Genomic DNA, 21,475 nt, shown 5'->3' with positions numbered 1-21,475 from the left:
ATGTCCAAACAAATGCTTTCTCTGGAGTCAATGTGTTTGGATGGAGATTTGGAGAGGATGCCAAGATGTGAGATCATGGCATGCCTGTAAAGCTGTGGTTGCATTCTATCTGTTTTGGAGAGAACTCTGTTTCCTGAAATGCTCCGAGGTTTTGCCACAAGGACAGAGGTCCTCCTCCTGTTGTTGCTTCTGCTACTTCTGCCCAGCAGAGTCAATGGGAGAAAATGTCCCCTTGACTTCACCAAGGATCAGGATACAGTGCACAATTATTATCATCCCGGGGATTTTTTCCTTGGCGGGATTGTGCCTCCAAGACCAGGAATGATTGTTCAAGAAAAATTTGATCAGTTTCTCTTTAACCAGCCTATTTTGTAAGTAGATCCATTTGGTGGGTTTTGTACCATTTTGCTTGGGAATGGCTTTCAAGAATATCCAATGTTCCACTCCACCAAGAATGATTCCCTGTAGAAGAAATTTCTCTTCTGCTTCCGAGGTGGACTCTCCTGGCCCACCCAGGTTTCTATTCCATAGCGAAGCTTCATCTGCAAATGTGTGGGATCTAGGTAGAGCGTGAAACCACAGTCCTTTACCACTCCATCAAAAACAAAACTTGTCCTTGGTGCCCCAAAGGTTGGGGACTGCCGTGCTCAAACACCGAATGAATATTAAAGTGTGTCGTTGTTTTGTTGCTTTATGCAGGAAAGGATTTACTACATACTGGTTCCTTCTCTCCTTTCTTTTTGCTATCCGTGAGATTAACCAGGATCCCCAGGTTTGGCCCAATGTCACCCTGGGCTATGACATTTACGAGAACTATTATCATCCAAGAATGACCGCCGAAGCCCTGGCAGACTTGCTCTCCACTGGACAGGCAAATGTTCCAAACTACATTTGTGGAAGAGAGAAGAGGCTGCTGGCTGTGATTGAAGGGGTTGAATCTGACATTTCTGAGCAGATTTCCACCATGATGAGCCTCTACAAAATGCCACAGGTATGAATGGGGATGAGGGGAAAAGATAAACCTGAATCTGTCCTGCCCAGGAAAATGTTCTACCTGTCCATGACTACTTCAGCTTCAATAATACATGGGCAAACAATAGATTGAAACTCAAGGTAAACCACTCCAAACTCGATTGCAGAAAATGTGACTTCAGCCACAGAGTGATCAACACCTGGAATGCTTTACCTGACTCCATTGTTCCATCCTCAACTCCCCATAATTTGAACATTAAACTATTTAGTGTGGACCTCACCCCTTTCCTAAGAGGTCTGTAAGGGGGGATGCATAAGTGCACCAGCGTGCCTACCATTCCTGTCCTATTGTCCCCACTTATGCGTACCCATTTCCTCTGTTCATGTCCATGTTTATATTATACCTGTTATCTCATATAAATGAATAAATGTCACAACCATCCAGGTATCCTCACCAGGAAATTATCTTGCTGCTTAATGTCTCATAACCATCAAAACATTAGAGCACTTACTCAAAGAGGGCACTGGAACTGATGTTCTCCCCTGCCTGTGACAACTTTTCAAACCATTTTATATTGCATTTATATCTCTTTCTTGACTGTAGTTATGTGTCGGTATGTGTGCATTAAATGATTTTCATCAACAGATCAAATTCACCAAACTTTGGCCTCAAAATAATTTCATTCTTATTCTTAACAGGTCAGTCACGGTTTTGTGTCTGAAAAGCTGAATGACAAAACCCAGTTCCCCTTCATCTACCGGATGGTCCCCAAAGAAGAATACTTGTATTGGGGAATTGCCAAATTGCTCCAACATTTTGGGTGGAATTGGGTCGGTCTCCTTGCACCGGACACTGACAATGGGCAAAGATTCCTATGGACATTTAATCCCATATTAACCAGAAATACAATTTGTGCAGCCTTCTTGGTGAGCATCCCAACATTGCCCTGGAATAGGCATTTGCTGGACAATGCACCATTTCACTTGTGGAACAATGTCAGTGTTTTAATATACTATGGTGAATCTTCTCAATATTTCTCCAGGTTAATACTCAGATTTCGTGAACACATGGAAAAGCATGTCAAGCCACTCCTGACAAAAGTTTGGATCACCACAGCAATGTGGGACCTCTTCATGAATTTATCTCCTGAAATACTGTCTCCTCGGCATCTTCAGGGTTTCTTCTCTTTTTTAATCCATACTGAAAAAAGACCACAATATGCTTATGAAACATTTTTTGTCCCTATGCAAGATTTTGGCAGAATAGCATTCAGTTGTTCGTATTCCAAACACCCCTTTTCTGTGAAAGGAAGGATGAGGTGCCGGGAGAATGAGGACCTGGAGATCCCGCGGGAAGAGGTGGTAGAGAAAACTCTAGCTCAGGATGGTTACGGTACTTACAATCTCGCCTGGGCAGTTGCTCGGGCATCACACGCTGCCTATCTATCCAGGTCCAAGCGGAAAACAATGAAGGAAAGAGATCACAGGCTGGTCCTTCAGACATGGCAGGTATTTGGTTTCCCTTAGAAAGCCTGAAGGTGACCCTTCAGGATTCAACTCCATTTTAGATGGTATGGTGAGTTTAGGGTTTGAGTCCTGGATGGGAGTTAGGTGGATGATGTTAACTCTCTTTGTACCTTTGATTTCTTCCCTTCTCAAGTTGTTCTTTTCTTTGTCATTGTAGCTTCATCCTTTCCTGGGAGATTCCCACTTCTACAATACTTGCATGGAGGGAGTTTTTCTGGATGAGAAAGGGGACCTCGCTGCCAAGTTTGATACCGTGAACTGGGTGACCTTTCCCAATGAGTCCTTCAATGCCGTGAAGTTTGGGAGGATAGATAGACCATGGGGGTCCAAAGATCTGGAATTTATCCTTGACCAGGAGGCCATGAATTGGCCCCAACGGTTTAACCAGGTGAGCTGAGATTGTTCATCTAATGTTCTCCATCCTCTCTTTCATTCTTTCCAACCAGTTGGGAAACGAATGGGAAGTAGATGGATCTGGGATGAAAGATTGCTTGGAATCATTTTTGTTCACTATGAAATAGCTAGGTTCTTTAGATCACTGAATGGGGTTCCACGGTCAAGAGATCTATTGTGAATTACCCAGATTCTAGTTGGTTCTTGTTATATATTTCTTTTTTTTCCAAATAGATTTTTTTAGTTTTTTGTTACAAATTTTAAATTCCTTTTACAAACAAAGTGTTGTCCAGGTTTCCCTATTTTACATTCTCTCATGTACATAATTTGCTTTACATCACATTATCATTTCTAATTTCAGCCCCATATATTTTCTTCCCATATTTCCATCTTAAACTTAATTTGCTCTTAACACATAAACAGTATCATTTTTCGCCCTTTGAAAATATACCAAATTTATCATTTCATTTTCCATTTATTATTCTAATTTCTATAGGTGGCATATATCCTCAAATTCAATTTTAATATAAGGAACAATTTACTTAATTGGTTATCCACAATTATCATATTTAACTATTTTAACAATATATTATTAGCAGTATTAACATATTTCATTTTTCTACTGATAAATCTCTTCTTTCCCTTCCTTCTTTCCTAACCATTTTCTCTTAACTCATCCCTTACTTTCTTGATGTTCTATTTTCCATCAATTTTCTTCTTGACTTTCTATCCCCTACTCTTAGATCCATTTTTTCTTTTTCCCCCTTTTATATGTATTATATCTTTTCTTCTGCATTTTCCCTGTCATTCTTCTATAAATCATTTGAGTAACCCTCCCTAAGATTTTTCTTTTTTGCTTCCCACAATTTCTCCCCCCTTTTTTTGAATTGTTCCTTTTTGGATTACCATTTCCCTTTCCCCCTCTCTGCTCTTTCTGTGTCTCTGTAAATCTCACTGAAGCTGTCTAACAGATTTTTATTTTCAGAGTTTTTTCTACAAATGTTAGCTTTTTGCATCTCATTTGTGTTCTTCTTTGTCAGCCCCTCTCCTATTTCCTGTTCTGTGTATTTCAACAGATTTTCTGGTTCTTTGCTACCTTTTAATTTTGTATGTGTGTCTCTTAACATTTCAAGTAGTTCTTCAAACATCTCACACTCCAGGGACGTGCAGTCAGGGGAGGCAGGGGAGGCAGAGCCTCACCACTGTCATTGTGAAAAGAAAAAAAAATGTAAAAGGAAAAAGGCAAGAGCTGATGTCAGGCTGAGCTAGTTGCTGCCAGAGACACTGTGGATGACTCTGCTTAGTGCTTAACTGTTTTAAAAAGCCTCTAAAAAGTGCCCTCTACAGGAGGAGGCAGGAGAATGATGTGCCTCATCTAGTCTGGCATTTTATGATCACTCGAGCAGAGTTAAGCAAGGGTTAAAAGCCGAAAAATTCCTGACGTAGATGAGGCACGTCGTTCTCCCACCTCCTCCTTTAGAGGGCGCTTTTTAAGAGGCTTTTTTAAACAGTTAAGCACTAAGCAGAGTCATCCACGATGACTTTGGCAGCAACTAGCCAGCCTGATCTCAGCTCTTGCCTTTTTCCTTTTACATTTTTTTCTTTTCATGATGGCAGGCAAGAGCAGAGTTGAAATCATCTCTGAAACAGCTGGAAAAGGTACCTGTGGGTCAGAGGGAGGGGGAGGGATTCAAACTTCATCCTCCTGGTGTGGGGCTTTGGGCAAAGGCTGGAGGGAAGTGCTCTTCCTCCCCAAATGTAGTTTAATTGCAGGCAGAGCCACGTTGTCTTTTCAAACCTGTAATCAGTGAAGCTGGGCTGGATCCTTCCCGGGCTGGGGGAAAGTATGTGTGCTCCAGTATGGCTCTTTGACTGGCTTCCTGCCTCCTTCTGTGGTCTCCCTGACTTCCTCCAATCCAACTTTGTGTGTGTTTGTGTGTGTGTGTGTGCTTGTTTGAGAGAGAGTTTGTTTGAATGAGAGAGGGAAGGGGGTAAGAGAGATAGTCCAATCCAACTTCTCTGTGTGTGTATGTGTGTGTGTGTTTGAGAGGGGGGAGGGAGGGAGAGAGGGAGGAAGGAGGGGAAGGGAGAAGAAAAAGAATGAAGGAAACTTATTTAGCAAAGGAGAAAAACAAATGCTGTCACTTTAAATCGGAACTGAGCATGCCTGGCTGTGGAATTCTGGGAGTTGAAGTCCACAAGTCTAAAAAAATTGCTGCCTCACCAGCCATAAACCTCACCGCACATCACTGCCACACTCCATATTTAAATTTAACAATTTTTTAATATTTTACCCCACTCAATTTAGTCTCTGTTCTTGTTTCCAAATTTTCTCAACTTTAATATCCAATTCCAGAATGAAACAGTCCACTTCAAAGGTTTTTAACTTTCTTTTTCAGTCCTGGCAGAGCAAAGTCCAACAATAGGAAATGGCTGCACACACCTTAAAATTTCTTCCACTTATCTCCCCTGTCTCTATTCAAGATCAGGTTTTGCCACTGTGCTTTGTTTCAAGATGTTGCTGTGTTTCTTTCCTCCAGTAGATGGCTTTTATGATCACACAGTGCAGTCAAATCAATAACTTATCAAAGTTTTCAGAAACCTAAAGTTCCAAATGCACTCAGTAAAATTATCTTTTTTTCTCTGTATCCTTCCTTTTGTTATTTTAAATATCTCTGATTCTAGTTATGTTAGCCACAATCTTCTTGGGCGGTAACCATTTCTCTCCCCCCCCCTTTGTATTTTGAGATTTTAGAGATTTAGAGAGATTTTATTAATATTTGTAGGCCGCCCTTTTCCCTGAGGGGACTCAGGGCGGCTCACATAAAATCGGGGAAGGGGAAATACAGACATTAAGATAAGACATATAATAAAATAATAAACAACATACATTCATCATTCGGGAGGGGAACTATCCTTGTCCCCAGGCCTGACGGGCGAGCCAGTTCTTCAAGGCTGTGCGGAAGGCCTGGACGGTGGCGAGGGTGCGAATCTCTACGGGGAGCTCGTTCCAAAGGGTCGGGGCTACTACTGAGAAGGCCCTCCTCCTTGTAGTTGCCAGCCGACACTGGCTGGCCGATGGTATATGGAGGAGGCCTAATCTATGTGATCTTATTGGTCGCAGGGATGTAATTGGCAGAAGGCGGTCTCTCAAGTATCCAGATCCACTGCCATGTAGGGCTTTATGGGTGACTAATAGCACCTTGAAGCGCATCCGGAGATCGACAGGTAGCCAGCGCAGCTCGCGGAGGATAGGTGTTATGCGGGTGAACCGAGGTGCACCCACAATCACTCGCGCGGCCGCATTCTGTACTAGCTGAAGTCGCCGGATGCTCTTCAAGGGCAGCCCCATGTAGAGCACGTTGCAGTATTCCAGCCTAGAGGTCACAAGGGCCCGGGTGACTGTTGTGAGAGCCTCCCGATTCAGTGGGAATCAGAGCCTCCCGATTGAGTGCCAATTAGCTGCTGTTTTAATCTCTGGACAATTTTTTAAAGCTCCAAATGTAAAATTTCTTTACCTTTGGGTCGGCCAGCCTTTCTCCTGGTCCCAACACTCTGTCTGATCATGCTCCTGCTCCAAATTTGGTCCGGATGCCCCGGCGCCAGACACTGTTCCCTCTAAGGTGCGCGCCTGCGCGGCCGCGCACATGGAAAGAAATCCCCGCGCAGCAGTTTCTAACTGCCGCGCAGAGATTTCTACCAAAACAAATGTGGGGAAGTCCTTTGCAGGCGGCTAGAACTGGCCGCCCGCAAAGGACCTCCCCAGACTTGTTTTGATGAGCCGCCAGTCCTCTTGCTTCTTCTCCTTCACCGGCAAAGCTCCCGCTGGTGCCCCCGCCCATGGCAGTGGTGCCTCTCCCTCCACGCGGAGCACCTGAGCTGGCTCCCGCATTATCCCTCCCCCTTCCTCCTCTGCCGTGCTTTTGAGGCCGCGGGAGCTAGTAGGAAAGCGGCAGAGGTGGAGGCGGCGGCAGGGGTAACCCAGAGCCCAGCTGAGGTGCTCCGGGCTCTGGGTTACCCCTGCCGCTGCCTCCACCTCCACTGGCGGCTTTGAAATGCAACCCCCTGGTCCCGCCGGCGTAAGTGGGGGCCGAACACATGCTGAGCCGACTTTGCGCAGTGTGGCGGAGTAATTCAACCCCCCCAAAGAACGTGTGTGTGTGTGTGTGTGTGTGTGTGTGTGTGTGTGTGAGAGAGAGAGAGAGAGAGAGAGAGAGAGAGAGAGAGAATTGGATCAAAATTGGTGGCCAAAGGAGTGGAGGGAGGGAGGGAGGGAAGGAAGGAAGGAAGGAAGGGAGGGAGGAAGGAAGCCCTGCCCCCTGTGAAAAAAACTGAAGATGGAGCAGTGAATGAATAAACCATAAAAGCAACAAACAGTTAATGCGTAAGTAAGCTGAGGAGCAAGTTCTCAACTAAGGAAGAAATATAAGAAAGAAATATAAAAAAGCTCAATATGCCAAAACACTTATTTTAGTCTTCATTTAATTACTTGTATTGTAGTCTGATGTAACATCTTTTTAAAGTTAACGTTAGTTAGAAAAGATAGGGTACAAAACTTAAATAATAAAAAAATTGTACATTCATTTTGAAAAATAAATGCAATACTTGATTAATTTCATATCTTTATTTAAAATAGTTTTGGCATGGCATATGATTTTATTGACTCAGTTGGAAATGATGTGGATGTTGTATCTGATTCTGAGGTATATATATTCTTAAGTAACATAACATATAGCATATTGTCCAAACTTGCTAGACTATTTAATCGATCTTACTACTTTAAAGGGGGAGAGTTTCATGATAAATTATTTTATTACATTTATGTTGCATTTATATATTATATTTATTACATTTATATTCCACATTATATATTTGTATTGTTATTTTAGTGTATATTGTCAATTTCGATAGATATTATATTGATATATCAATACTGATTTTAATCATACTAAATAACAATTACTGCTATTATTTATCAGCATTACATATTTACAGTTTTTAATATCGAGTTAGTCGTATTTTAGAATAATAGCGTTATCTTTTAATAGGATAATTGGCAAAATCTAATTCACATGTGATGGGTTGCATTCCAAAGGAATGTGAGAGGACAGGTTGCCTGCAAAATGCCAGGACCCAGGACCCTGTTGGTGCCATGTCTCTCTCTAGCCAGTCTAACAATCTAAAAGCTGAGCAGAGAGCCTTTTTTTTTCAGGGTGAGCGGAAAAGTATAGTCTTTGAGTGGCACTTTTCATGCCTGGCATTCATCAGGCTGAAACCTCGCTCACAATCGGCGCTTGACGCTTGGAATGTTGCGCAAATGTCCAGCAGACGTGACAGCAGTTCAAACTGTGGCTCTCTTAGGTGCTCAGGCATGAAACTGTGCCACTCAAACACTATACTTTTCCGCTCACACTGAAAAAAAATTAGAGGGAACATTGGCGCCAGAGCGGTCATACAACCTGCCTGCCAGAGCCGTGCAAACTTCTCCGGTCCGCTGCACCTGAGCTGGTGGAGTGCCCGCAACTGCACACCCATCACCAGGGAGACAGCCAGTGCAGGTGAGCCATGCGGTTGCTCCGATTGCACGGGTGCTCCACCAGCTCAGATGCAGCCAGACCGGAGAAGTTTCTCTTCTCAGAAATGTCTTCTCAGCAAAGCTGTGGCAGCCTGCCTGTTCCTTTTAGGTGCTTCGACCCCCGGGAGGGAGGGGGCCAAAGGGAGCATAAAGGGAGCTGCAGCTCCTCTGTGAACGAAGGGAGAGGAAAAAAGTTGGGGTTCTCCCTGCTGCAGCCTTTAAATGGCAGAGAGAAGCCAAACTCCCCCCCTTCACAGAGGAGTTGCTGCTCCCTTTATGTGGAAGTGAGATATTTTGCAAGGACTGGGAAGTCTCTCATGAAGTCTCTGAACAAGAAAAATGTATCTGCATGTTAATGGGGGAAACAAGTGGGCTAATTATAATCTAAAACTATTTTTTGGCTTACTATACAGATAATTTAGTGCAAAGCTGTGCATAACAGTATTAGATTTCTGTGGTTTTATCTTCCTTGATTGGTTTTGGGAGAGCTATGGAAAGCTAAAACAAATGCTGTGTAACAAGGAAGCATGAAACATTCCTTTTGATTGATTGGAGAATTAAAACCAAACATTATTTCAAAGGAGAGAAGTTTCATATCATGCAACTTTTATCAAAAGTGTTTCACATGTCCTTAAATCTGGGGGGGAGGAGACAATAGTGAACATCTAGGAAGTAGGGTAGTAGTGGCAAATATCTTAGAATAATACTTTGATGCAACTATTATAAATTGTTCAGCAATAATTTAACTAAAAGAATTGTGCATACTATATATAAATTGTTACTTCTTAGCAGGAAGTCCAATATTTTTTTCTTTGGATTTTCCCATTTGGCTGAGTTTTTCAGTACTCCAACATACTATTCTTTTTTATTGGGGCTATAGTAATTGGGTTTCAGTTTCCCATCAGTTAAGAAGACAAGAACTGCAAAGCAGGTGGTTGTGTGCAAATATCATAAGTATTTTTGGAATGTAGCTGTGATGCATGTGATGTATTGTGAATTTCTTGTTAAGAACACTTATCAAGTTTTAATATTATGACTGTCTAACGTATTTAGAGGGCGAGTGCTTGCTTGTTGCAATAAAGTACAAATGCCATAAACAAAATAGCTGTTTGCTCAGAGGTATATTCCTGCTTAAGTTGCTTGATAGCTGTGTGCAGAAACTTTAAATTGTATAGCTCACAGCACTAAAGAAACCTAGCAGTGACTACTCTTGAGGGGCCACATTGGCTGTTTCTGCTTCCAAGTGATGTTTTTGAAATCTACTGGAACATATTAGGGATAACTGCACTGAGAAGCAGAAGGATGGACTCTCACCTTTATGATAGGCTTTTGAGACACTGGAAAGCAGTGGGGACTTTTGCTACTTCTAAGTATTTCCAAATCCAATAAGAAATTGGTTATCTTTCCTTGAGCTTCTTTATGCAGGGACAGGTGCTGAAAAATCCTTCAAAGAAATGGAAACAGTGTGTGTGTGTGTGTGTGTGTGTGTGTTTGGGGGGTTGTTTCTGTTGTGTATGATTGGAATATAACTTATTGGCCCTGAATTTTGAGGGTGGAGGGAAGTTGCAGAAGCTGAAATGTGGTTGGGACACACTGGAGAGTCCTATGTTTTATCTCTTTTACATTATCAGAGATTATATACAGTATAAAGAGTTAACAGTTGCAATGATTGTACTTTATATTTGTGTACACAAAACAAAAACAGGTAGTTCAGCACGACAGCCTGTCAATCTGAAAATACTCTGAAACAAATAGCAATAGCAATAGCAATAGCAGTTAGACTTATATACCACTTCATAGGGCTTTCAGCCCTCTCTAAGCGGTTTACAGAGTCAGCATATTGCCCCCACAGTCTGGGTCCTCATTTTACCCACCTCAGAAGGATGGAAGGCCGAGTCAACCTTGAGCTGGTGAGATTTGAACAGCCAAACTGCAGAACTGCAGTGCTGCACTCTAACCACTGCGCCACCTCGGCTCAACAAACAATAGGTATTGTTTCTGGTGCACATAATTCCAAGCCCCAGATTTTAAAAGTATCATTATATAGAACTCTTTTCACTAGTCTGGATTATGGAAGAATTGCAGGAAAATATTAGATAAGACAGAAATAAGCTAAAATAGGGGTGGTGGTGGTGAATCAACTTCTCGTTTCTTGCCCATGTTTTGTTACAAACTATAACTGCTGCCTGTTTTTTTAGCAATAATGATTACATTGAATATGATATTAATATATAAAGCATGTGATATGGTTCCAGGATCAGAGCTAGTCTATATTTGAATGGCCTGAAGGTGTGTTAACATTCAAGGAAGCTAAAGCTGCAATCTGGGAAAGGCAGTTCTTGGCCCCCTAAATACTTGGAAAGTAGACCACCTGTGAACCATATGTAAAACCACCCTGATTGCCATATAGAAGAAATTATGAAATAGGCCTGTATAAATCATTTGGTGGGATTTCAAAGCATTGGAAAGTTGTGGGAGTACTTTGGAACATCTGCTTCATTGACCAGATCTGGAGGAGTGCTCAGAGCCCTGTAAAATAACTTGCCTAGCTTTAGTACAAATGCTAGGACTGCATGGTACTTTGAATTCTGTTCCAAACAAAGTACTGAAGGGAATATAAGACTGTAAATATAGTACCCCACCCACAACTCCTTAAGTAGATATTTCATGAATCCAGGAAAAAGGTGCCGCTGCTTTAAAAAGTACCAAGTAGATGCTGTGGACTTTACATTCCTATGTATTCAAAAATAGTGCATAGCCCTAACAAACTTTATTATTTAATGAATTTAAGTTGTTGCCACTGTTTTGAAGTTAAATTCAGGTGTATGGATGCCTTTCTTTTCTGTGTCATTTATACCTCTATGTTGACTGGGAATGCTGACATCATCTTGGCCACTTCCACCTGGTCACATGGCCGGCAAGCTACTCCTACCTGGTCACATGGCTGGCAAGCCACTCCCACCCAGTCAAATGGCCGGCAAGCCACTCCCACTCACATGGCTATCAAGCCACTCCCACAAAGCAGGCCACACCCACAGAGTAGGTTCCCAAAAAATTTGAAACCCACCACTGCTGTGGTTGTACGAATGCTAGCTTATTTGGAAACTGCCCTACCCTTCATGGTAGACTTGCAGCAAAAAAAGAGAGTAAAACCAGGTTAGGTTAGTCCAAGGTCAGGAAATAGATAAGAGAATCCTAGAAAGTAAATATACATTTATAATAGTGCTGGGTTTCCATTTTTTTACTACCAGTTCACTTGTGTGCAGAAGTGTCCAGGCTGGTGGGTGGAGCCTCCCGCCGCGGCCACTATCAGTTCGCCTGATCCTGGCCAAACTGGGAGCAAGCCACTTCTGATTTATAATCCATAAAAATGTTTATTTCTTTTCTGTTAGCTTATTGGCAAACTTGTTATTGTAATTTATCAACTTGTTACTTGTTATTTGGCTTTTAGTCCAGAAGTTCCTCTTGTTGGAGTAGAATTCAACCTGTCTTTCCCCAAATCTACTAAGTGTATTAACTATAGGAACAAATCTTGATCAATGTGGCTGATTCAATCAAATGATTAAGAATATTTGGTTTCATGTAATGAGTGAATCTGACCATAGTCATAGCTACTGAAAGTTGTGTTACTAATATCTTCTCCCTCTGAAAACCACCTAACCTTTGCAAATCCACCCAAAATGTTGCCCATGAGCCGCGGTGGCAGAGTGGTTAGAGTGCAGTACTGCAGGATACTTCTGCTGACTGCTGTCTGCAATTGGCAGTTCGAATCTACCAGGCTCAAGGTTGACTCAGACTTCCATCCTTCTGAGGTGGGTAAAATGAGGACCCAGATTGTTGGAGGCAATATGCTGAACCTGTAAACCACTTAGAGGGGGCTATAAAGCACTATAAAATGGTATATAAGTCTAGGTGCTATTGCTATTGCAATCAGCACATCTTCTGGGAGAACGTTTTACATCTGCAGTTGATGCTCCTTTTCTTTTTTGGTCAGCCCCTGCCTCGCTCCAGGTGTACCAAAAGCTGTCTTCCTGGCCAAGCCAAGATGGTCCTAGAAGGAAGACCACTTTGCTGCTATGGTTGTGCCTCGTGTGCAGAAGGCACCATCTCCATTCAGGAAGGTAGGAGACATTGGGGAAGGGAGAGAGATCTTGAAGGATGGGCAGAAGAGACGCTGAAGCATTTCCACTCAGGAATGTTTAGAAGCAACTTTGGGCAACAGGTCTGTAGAGAGAACAAAAGATGACCTTGAGGGAGATAGGCAGGAAGAGAAAAGGGACTAAAAATTTGTTTAGAATATGCAGTCTACAATTGGTAGCAACTCAGAGACATTTCCCTAATTCACTGAACTATGAAATGAAATTCAACGGTGAAAAAGTAAGGTTCAGAACCTGCTGAATACCACCTCTGGATAGAAGCCAAAAGTTAGTTTCCCTATCACTTTGTTACCATCAAGTAGTTATCTAGATTTCTATATCTCACACCTGGTATTCCCCTATTCCCCCACCCCAAAGTAAGATAAATAACAATGTATTTATTCATGGATTCATTTGCATGCCCACCTCAATCTCTTGGATTGCTGTAAGACGCTCTACATAGGCTGCCTTTAAAAAATTCTTGTAAGCCTCAGTTGGTGTGAAATACAGTGGCACACATGGTTATGTGTGCTTCTAGAACATCAGTGGTTCTGCTCCATGAGCTGCAGTGACCCCTCCACTGCCCCACGCATGTGCGCACTGCTTTCTTGGAGCCTGAATAGAGCGAAAATGGCCTCCCTGCTCCCTGCCCCCACCCCAGAGGCCAGAAATGGCCCGACTTCTGGTGGGCTGGTAGGTCCATTTTTCACCTTCTCCAGGCTCCAAAGCAATGTGAAATTTATTTATTTATTATTAATTAATTTATTTATTAATTAGACTTATATACCGCTTCATAGGGCTTTCAGCCCTCTCTAAGCGGTTTACAGATTTTTAGCAAATTGAGTCAGCAAATTGCCCCCACAGTCTGGGTCCTCATTTCACCCACCTCGGAAGGATGGAAGGCTGAGTCAACCTTGAGCCGGTGAGATTAGAACCGCTGAACTGCAGATAACAGTCAGCTGAAGTGGCCTGCAGTACTGCACCCTAACCACTGCGCCACCTCGGCTCCAAAAATGTTCCCTACCAGTTTTGTGGGTGCGGCTTGGTGGGCATGGCTTGGTGGTAGTGAGTCATGTGACTGAGTGGGCATGGCTAGCTTTATGTCACTGATGGGCAACCCACCAAGCCATGCCCACAAAACCAAACCGCACAGCCATCCGCCCCAAACCAAGCGGTGGAGAGGCTTCGGGATGACACTCAGGACTGCTGAAAAGGCTCCCCCTACCAAGCCTTCAGTGCATCCCAGGATTGCAACACTGAAGACTCAGCAGGAAAATGGGAAGAGGTTATTTTTCTGCCTGTTTTTTCTCAGTCTGTGCTGACCTTAAGGAAAGGTTGAAGGCTTGGGGGGGAGGAGCCTTTTTGGAAATCGGCAGGAAAATTGTGAGGGGAATTTTCCTGCCTATACTCCTGAAGCCTCCATGAATCTTCTGGCAGCCGGGGCGGAGAATCTTCTGGCAGCCGGGGCAGAGAGGTGGCAAAGGGCGAAGCTGCCCCACATGGAGCTGGAACCATACAGCGGGAAGCGCACTTCCAGAGTGACCTCTGCTGGAAGTATGTCTGCCCTGGCTCCTGGAAGACTCAGCAGCAGGTGGCTGCCCTGACCAGACTCTTCTCCGCTTCCAGCAGGTTCCAGATGGGGTTTGGAAACCTCAGAGGAAGCCTGCCATGCCTGGCAAGGGTGGGAGAAAAGACAGCAAGAAAAGCCACATCTCACTCCACACATCTCGCTTCTCCCCCACTCCACGTGCCATCCCCGTCAATAAAGAGACGGTGGGAAAGGGAAGCAGCCAGGCTTCTGTTGCCATTGGGGTGGGTGGGGCATGTTGGACCATAAGGAGCACATCTTACCGGGGACTTGTAGCTCCATTGCATTCCTCGCCACTGTGTCCAGGGAAACACATTGTCAAAAAAAACCTTCTCACAAATTCAATCAAACTTTTCGAAGTCATGAGACTTCACACCATGTTTCCCTGGACACAACGGCGAGCAATGCAACAGAGCTGCAAGTCTCAGGTAAGTTGCATGTCTCGCAGCCCAATATGCTCCACCTCCTACCACCTGCCACCCCCAAATTGCATCCCTAAAAGGGGCAGGTGGCTAAGTGAAGGACAGGAAGCCCTGCCATGCCTGCTTCCCTTCGTCTAGGCTCAGGAAGGAGGGGAATGGGGAGGAGCAGCCGCCACTGTCTCCAGAGGCAGGGAGGAGAGCTCCAGCTCTCCTGTTCAGTGCAGGAGAGCCCTGTGCAAGGACAGTCCTGGGCAATGCAGGAGAGCTGGAACTCTCCTCCCTGCATCCGGCAATGGTGGCTGCTGCTGCTCCCCATTCCCCTCCTTCTTGGATTCTTATGGAAACTCCATGGCTTTTTAACTGCCCAGGGCTCCCCAAACAAGAATGCAACTTATATTAAAAACCTGTTGGAAACACTCCACCTGCCCTCCGCTGTTGCAATTGCCAAATGTGCCACCCACCAGTCTTCTTCTGATGACGTAGCTCGCGGCAATGCTATAGCCGACACCACTGCCAAACATGCTGCCTTAAGTGCTTTTGACCTTCCCTCTTCTCTCCTCTGCCCTGTGGATGTTCAGCCTCCTTCTGCCTTACTTGAGCAGTTGATTGCTGACCAAACCTCGGCCTCTGCTTCTGAACAATGAGTCTGGCCTAATGCCTCTTGTGCCCCCGATGCCGACAGGAATTGGCGCCACCCGTCCAGTCTGTCCCTGATCTCTACTTCCATATCTAATTCGGCTTCAACTTGCGTCTGCCCATGTTGGCCAGAAGGGAATGTCCTCAGCCACCAACAAAGAATGGTTCACACCAGGGGTACATGCTATGTCTTAACAAATCTGCTCTTCCTGCTCCATCTATCAACAACACAATATAGGATAGTCTACCTCTACTTCTCCAGGGTCTCATGCTTCCTCATAGGGCCCCTTTGTGCATATTTAGACAGTTATATGTCCTCCGGAGAGCAAAAAAGAGCCAAACGTGCAAACCAGATGTCCGTTCCTGAACTTCCGGTTTCAATGTTGGGTGGTTTTTCTCCCTCCGGAAGCTTCAGGGGGCTTCCCTGAAGCCTCTGGAGGATGAAAAACAGCCCAATACCAAACCAGAAGTCCATTCCCAGCTGAAAAGCAAGGCAGAAATCAGCTGCCCAGTGCCCAGATGCATGCTGGAGTTGACAGGGCAACGCCGTGCGTGGCTTCAGAAATGGCTCTCCATTCCACCTGTGGCACGAGTGCCATAGGTTCGCCATCAGTGACATGTGGTGAGGGTTACTGTTGGTGAGGCAAGACCGCAGCAGCGGTGAGAAGCAACGTCCTCGCCGTTGTGTCCGACAGGCGTCTTGCGTTTATGGTGGACATAAACACGAGACGCCTGTCGGACACAGCGGCGGGGGTGTTGCTTCTCGCAGCCGTCGCGCTCCACCGCCTTGCCCCCCCGCCTCCTCCCACAAACAATCCTGCTGCCCCGGCCTGCAGCCAGCCCACCCACCCCCGCCCAACCTGCTCCCTGCCTGGACTCACTGCTCTTCTTCTCCTCCTCCTGCTCCTCTTCTTCCTCCTCCTCCTCCTCCTCCTCCTTCCCCTCCTCCTCCTTCCCCTCCCCGCTCAGTGCTGGGCTGGCTGTAGGCCGGGGCAGCAGGATTGTTTGTCGGAGGAGGCGGGGGGGGCAAGGCGGTGGAGCGCGACGGCGGCGAGAAGCATCTCAGATGGAGCTGGGACACCCGGAGGGCAAGCCGGCACTTCGGCATGCCTTTAAGTGCTGGCTTGCCTTCTGGGTGTCCCAGCTCCATCTGAGATGCTTCTTGTTCTCGCCGCCATCACGCTCCACCGCCTTGCCCCCCGCCTCCTCCGATGAACAATCCTGCTGCCCTGGCCTGCAGCCAGCCCACCACCCCCCGCCCCACCTGCTCCCTGCCTGGACTCACTGCTCTCCTCCTCCTCCTCCTCCTCCTCCCTGCTCGGTGCTGGGCTTTAAATTTGCATCCCCCCTCCCTCTGTCCGATCCACATACCTTTTCCAGCTGTGGAAACTCTCTCAACTCTCCTCTTGTCCGCCCAACGTAAGCATGCTCAACGTAAGCGTGCTCATAAGGCATGATTCGCTGCTCCCCGATCAGGAGGCGGAAGAATCAGTGCCTCCTTTGCATATGGAATTTTTTGCTTTTTAACTCTTTCTTAACTTTTAAAAGGCAAAAAATTCCTTATGCAAAGGAGGCCCTGAGTTCTCTGACCTCCTCCTAATTAATACTGAGAGCAGATACCAAGCCACTGTGACTTGAAATCTGGTAGCAACTACTCTGGCTTTAATTATTTTTAAAAAATTGTTTAAAATTCTTTCCTTTCCCAGAGAAGACTGGTGAGGCCCCGCCTCCCGTGCCTCTAGTGACTGCATGTCCCTGTTCGCCATCATGGGTATAGAGTCTCCAGCCTGAGCAGGGGGCTGGACTAGAAAACCTCCAAGGTTGCTATAATTGACTTTGCATTAAAGCTGCAAAGCAGTGCATACGACACATGCTTTGTCTTCCAACGTAATATTGTGGGCTATGATGGGTGTGAGAATTGGAATCTGAGACTTAAACAGGGGAGGTTCACTTCTCTTCTCTTCTCGTCTCCTCTCATCTTCTATTCTCTCCTATTCTCTTTAACAGACCAGGATTTTGAGGCACAATATTTTAGCCATAACATTATTTGCCTATTCAAAAGAAGAGTTTTATTATCTTCATGTAAAATTAATATTTGAGGTCTTGCCTGTCTTCTCCCCAGATGCAGAGAAGTGCACAAGATGTCCAGAAGATCAGCATCCAAATAAAGACCAAACCAAATGCATCCCCAAGAAAGTAACCTTCTTGTCTTACAAAGAAGACTTGGGGATAATCCTGGCTTCCTTTAGCCTCATCTTGTCTTTGGTCACAGCCTTTGTCTTAGCAATCTTCATCAAATTCTTAGAAACTCCCATAGTCAAGGCCAATAACCGGGACCTCTCCTACATCCTCCTGGTCTCTCTCCTGTTGTCCTCCTTGACTTCCCTCCTCTTCATTGGTCGTCCAAGGGCAGCCACCTGCCTTCTCAGGCAAACTTCCTTCAGTATCATCTTCTCCATTGCCGTCTCTTCCATCTTAGCCAAAACAATCACAGTAGTGCTGGCTTTCCTGGCCACAAGACCTGGGAATGCTGTGAGGAGATGGCTGGGAAAGACTCTGGCCAACTCCATTGTCCTTAATTGCTCTGGTGTCCAAGTTGTCATCTGCACCATCTGGCTGGGAGTTTCTCCCCCATTCCCTGAGTCTGACATGTACTCCCAATCAGAGGAGATTGTCCTGAAGTGCAATGAAGGCTCTGTCACCATGTTTTATGGTGCTCTATCATACATGGGCTTCTTGGCTGCCATCTGTTTTACAGTGGCTTTCCTGGCCAGGAATCTGCCTGGGGCCTTCAATGAAGCCAAGTTGATCACCTTCAGCATGCTGGTCTTCTGCAGTGTTTGGGTGTCTTTTGTCCCGACCTACCTGAGTACCAAAGGGAAGTACATGGTGGCCGTGCAGGTCTTCTCCATCCTGGCCTCTAGTGCTGGTCTGTTGGGTTGCATCTTCATTCCCAAATGCCACATTATTTTGATACGGCCTGACCTGAATACAAAGGAGCAGCTAACAGCAAAAAGTACAGATGGTTTGAGATCAAATGCAAAATAATCCTAGTTGTCATAACCCTCTCAGAGAGCTGCTACATCATAGCTTGGATTCAAATTCAGGGGAACATAATGTATGTATTTGTAGACTTCCATACCCTGCACTATGGCTGAAGAGGTTGAAAATGCTGAAATATCCCTAGACTTTTAGGGAGAAAAGTATTTCCTGACTCCTCCAAATGTCTGATCAAAAAATAGCCCAGAAGACAACTCAGAAATGTTGAAATATTAAAATCCTCTGGCAAAGTTATTTGATTGGGAAGTGCTTCTGCTTGGTTGGATTTCTCAAATAATGTTTAAAAAATAGATGCTTAATATATTTATGTTTTGGGATTTTAGTTTAGTAGTTAAAGATGTGAATGTGATATTTAATGGTCCTTCTTAAGTGTGGAATTTGGCATCCTGCTTTTCCCATAGGAGACAGATTGGATAGGCCTATTTCTGGACTTCTTGTCCAAGAATGATGGATTCAAGCATAAGAAGATGTCTTCCAGTTGAATATGACAATAGAAATTCCTAAGAGAAAGAGCAGATGGGTAGCACCACCAGTGAATCTGAGATGTGCATGAGGTAGATCAATGTTCCCCAACCCTTCCACTTCCTGGGAGGAGCCTACTGGTGGGGGCAGCAAAAAATCAGCTGCCTCCGAATTCCTGGCTACGTACCTGTTTAGAGGATCTTCCATCTGACGTCTTATCAGGTTTTCTTATCCTTCAGGCAAGAAGGAAAGAAGAAACTGTTTTGCTGGCAAATGCTCTTCGATTTTTGCAGCTTTTGTGCTTGCAAGGAAAGGGGGGCTAGCCCAAGGCAGAACGGCTGTCCGTGCTGGGAACTTCAAACTGCCTTGTGCAGGACAAAGTAGGTCTCTCCCACTCTGCTCAAAGTTTTGTTTGATTTATTCTTATCACGAGCTGGATCCGTTTACTGTGGACAATAATTGCTTATCAACATTTTAGCTTCTTTTCTTTTTCTCCTCAGAAAAATTATTTACTCAGAGGCTTCTAAAATGGCGCCGAGCAGGCTGGTTTCTCCGGTAATAACGAACACTTTTTGCTAATCCTCACAAGAATTCAAAACAAAAGAGATTGCTTATCACTTGTTTTGGTTTCACAATAGAAGAATTTTACTCCTTCATTAACCTTGCTTATTTGGAAGTTAAATGGTGATGAATCTGCTGAATGGTCTTGTTACAATGTTTACTCACTGAAAGTTTTGCCAAGCCTTAAACTTCAAAATAAAAGCCTCTTTACTTAAAGCTGCATATTCAGGTAATAGAGTTTTATTAACTGCAGGCAGATAAATTTTGAAATGGCCTCAAAACCAAATATTAACTTGAAGTCGTCACCCTCTACTTCCAGGGGCACATCCTCAGTGCCTGGCACAAAGCTGCAGCCTCCGCTTCCTACGCCCCCTGCTGGGGATGTGTTAACGAAAGAATTTTTCCTGAGTAATCTAAGCGAGGCTCTTAATGCACAGACAATTAAAATGGAAGATAAATTTAGAGATAATAGAGAGGAGAGAAAAGAGGAAATAAAAGAAATGAAAGAAGAAATTAAAAGTGAAATAAAAGGACTTAAACAGGAGCTGTATGAGAAATTTGAGGCTAAGGTTGATAAAATTAGAGACGACATGCTGAGTCTTGTAACTGTATTAACAGAACATATTTCTGGAGTGGAAGATACTCTAGAGGTTCTTAATGATGCCAATGCTAACTTGACATTGAAAACAGAGGTGGTGGAACAAAAAGTGGAAAATGCTGAAAAAGAAATTATTATGATACAGTACCGACAAATGGAGTTCGCATTAAGAGTAAGGGGGCTGCGTGAGGAGAAACAGGAGAACCTGAAACAGACCCTATCGGAAGCTTTTGACCGCCTGATGGGAAGACCAGGGACCAATCAAGACTGGCGAATTGACAAAGCTTACCGCGTTAACTCCTGGCTGGCAAAGCAGAAGCAGCTTCCTCGAGACATCGTTATATATTTTACTACAAGAGAGTTTAGAAATATGGTACTGCAAGCATCTTATAACACTAAGCTTCAAATTGGCGGTCAAGACCTGGCTGTTTTGAAAGAGATACCACCTCAAATGTTAAGAGCCAGGAGAGACTACGCTTTTTTGGTCGAAGAACTCAGAAATCGTCAGATACAGTATAGATGGGATGCACCATTTGGCATCATATTTACATTTGATAAGCAAAGATACCGCCTCAACTCTGTATGGAAAGCCCGAGATTTTTATTATAATATATTGAAGGCCGGACACCCTGCACCATCTGGACCTAGAGAAAGACCACAAGAAGGACAGGATAGACAGCAAACTACACAACCACCAGACAAGATGGAGCATCTCTCTTCTCTAGAAGTGCAAGGTGCTATGGAACCAAGACCTAGCCGCATGACTACTAGACGTATGGAGAAACAAGCTAAAAAGCAACAGCATCAACAATCATCGGCCATCGATCAAGGATCTACAACAACAAATCTGGAAGCAATGGGAGGAGCTAGACCTAAGGTTAAACAGGCCGTGCAGGAAGCTCTAAAAATGCTTCAACCAACCAAAGATGACAACTAAGATTTTAACATGGAATGTTAACGGACTGAACTCTCCACAGAAGAGGAAGAAAATATTTCATTATCTCAAACAGTTTAAGAACGATGTAATTTGTTTGCAAGAAACTCATATCAAGTCAACTGATCAAAAATATTTGATCAACTCAAAACTTGGTCAACATTTTGTAGCTTCTGCTATGGAAAAGAAGAATGGTATAGTTGTATACTTAAGAAAAGACATGAAAGCTGAATTAATAGAAGCAGATCCCTTCGGAAGATATATTGCTTTAGACTTAATCTTAGAAGGGAAAAAGACATTACTTTTGGGAATTTATGCTCCCAATCAACAGCAAGATAGATTCTATAGAAATCTTCATGCTAAATTAGTACAATGGGACTATAGTTCCTGTATACTATTGGGTGACTGGAATGGAGTGATAGACACTAAGAAAGATAAGAAGATTTCCCGCCTAAATACCAAGATGCGAGCAAAGTTACCCAAATCTTTCTTTGACATTATGGATGATTTTGAATTGAGAGATATTTGGCGAGAAAGAAATGCAGAGGAATGTGACTTCACTTTCTTCTCAGACAGGCATCAATCCCTCTCAAGGATTGATTTTATTCTAA

The sequence above is a fragment of the Thamnophis elegans genome, chromosome 2, assembly GCF_009769535.1.
Source record: "Thamnophis elegans isolate rThaEle1 chromosome 2, rThaEle1.pri, whole genome shotgun sequence".
Classification (NCBI taxonomy): domain Eukaryota; kingdom Metazoa; phylum Chordata; class Lepidosauria; order Squamata; family Colubridae; genus Thamnophis; species Thamnophis elegans.
Note: the sequence above shows the minus strand (reverse complement) of the source record.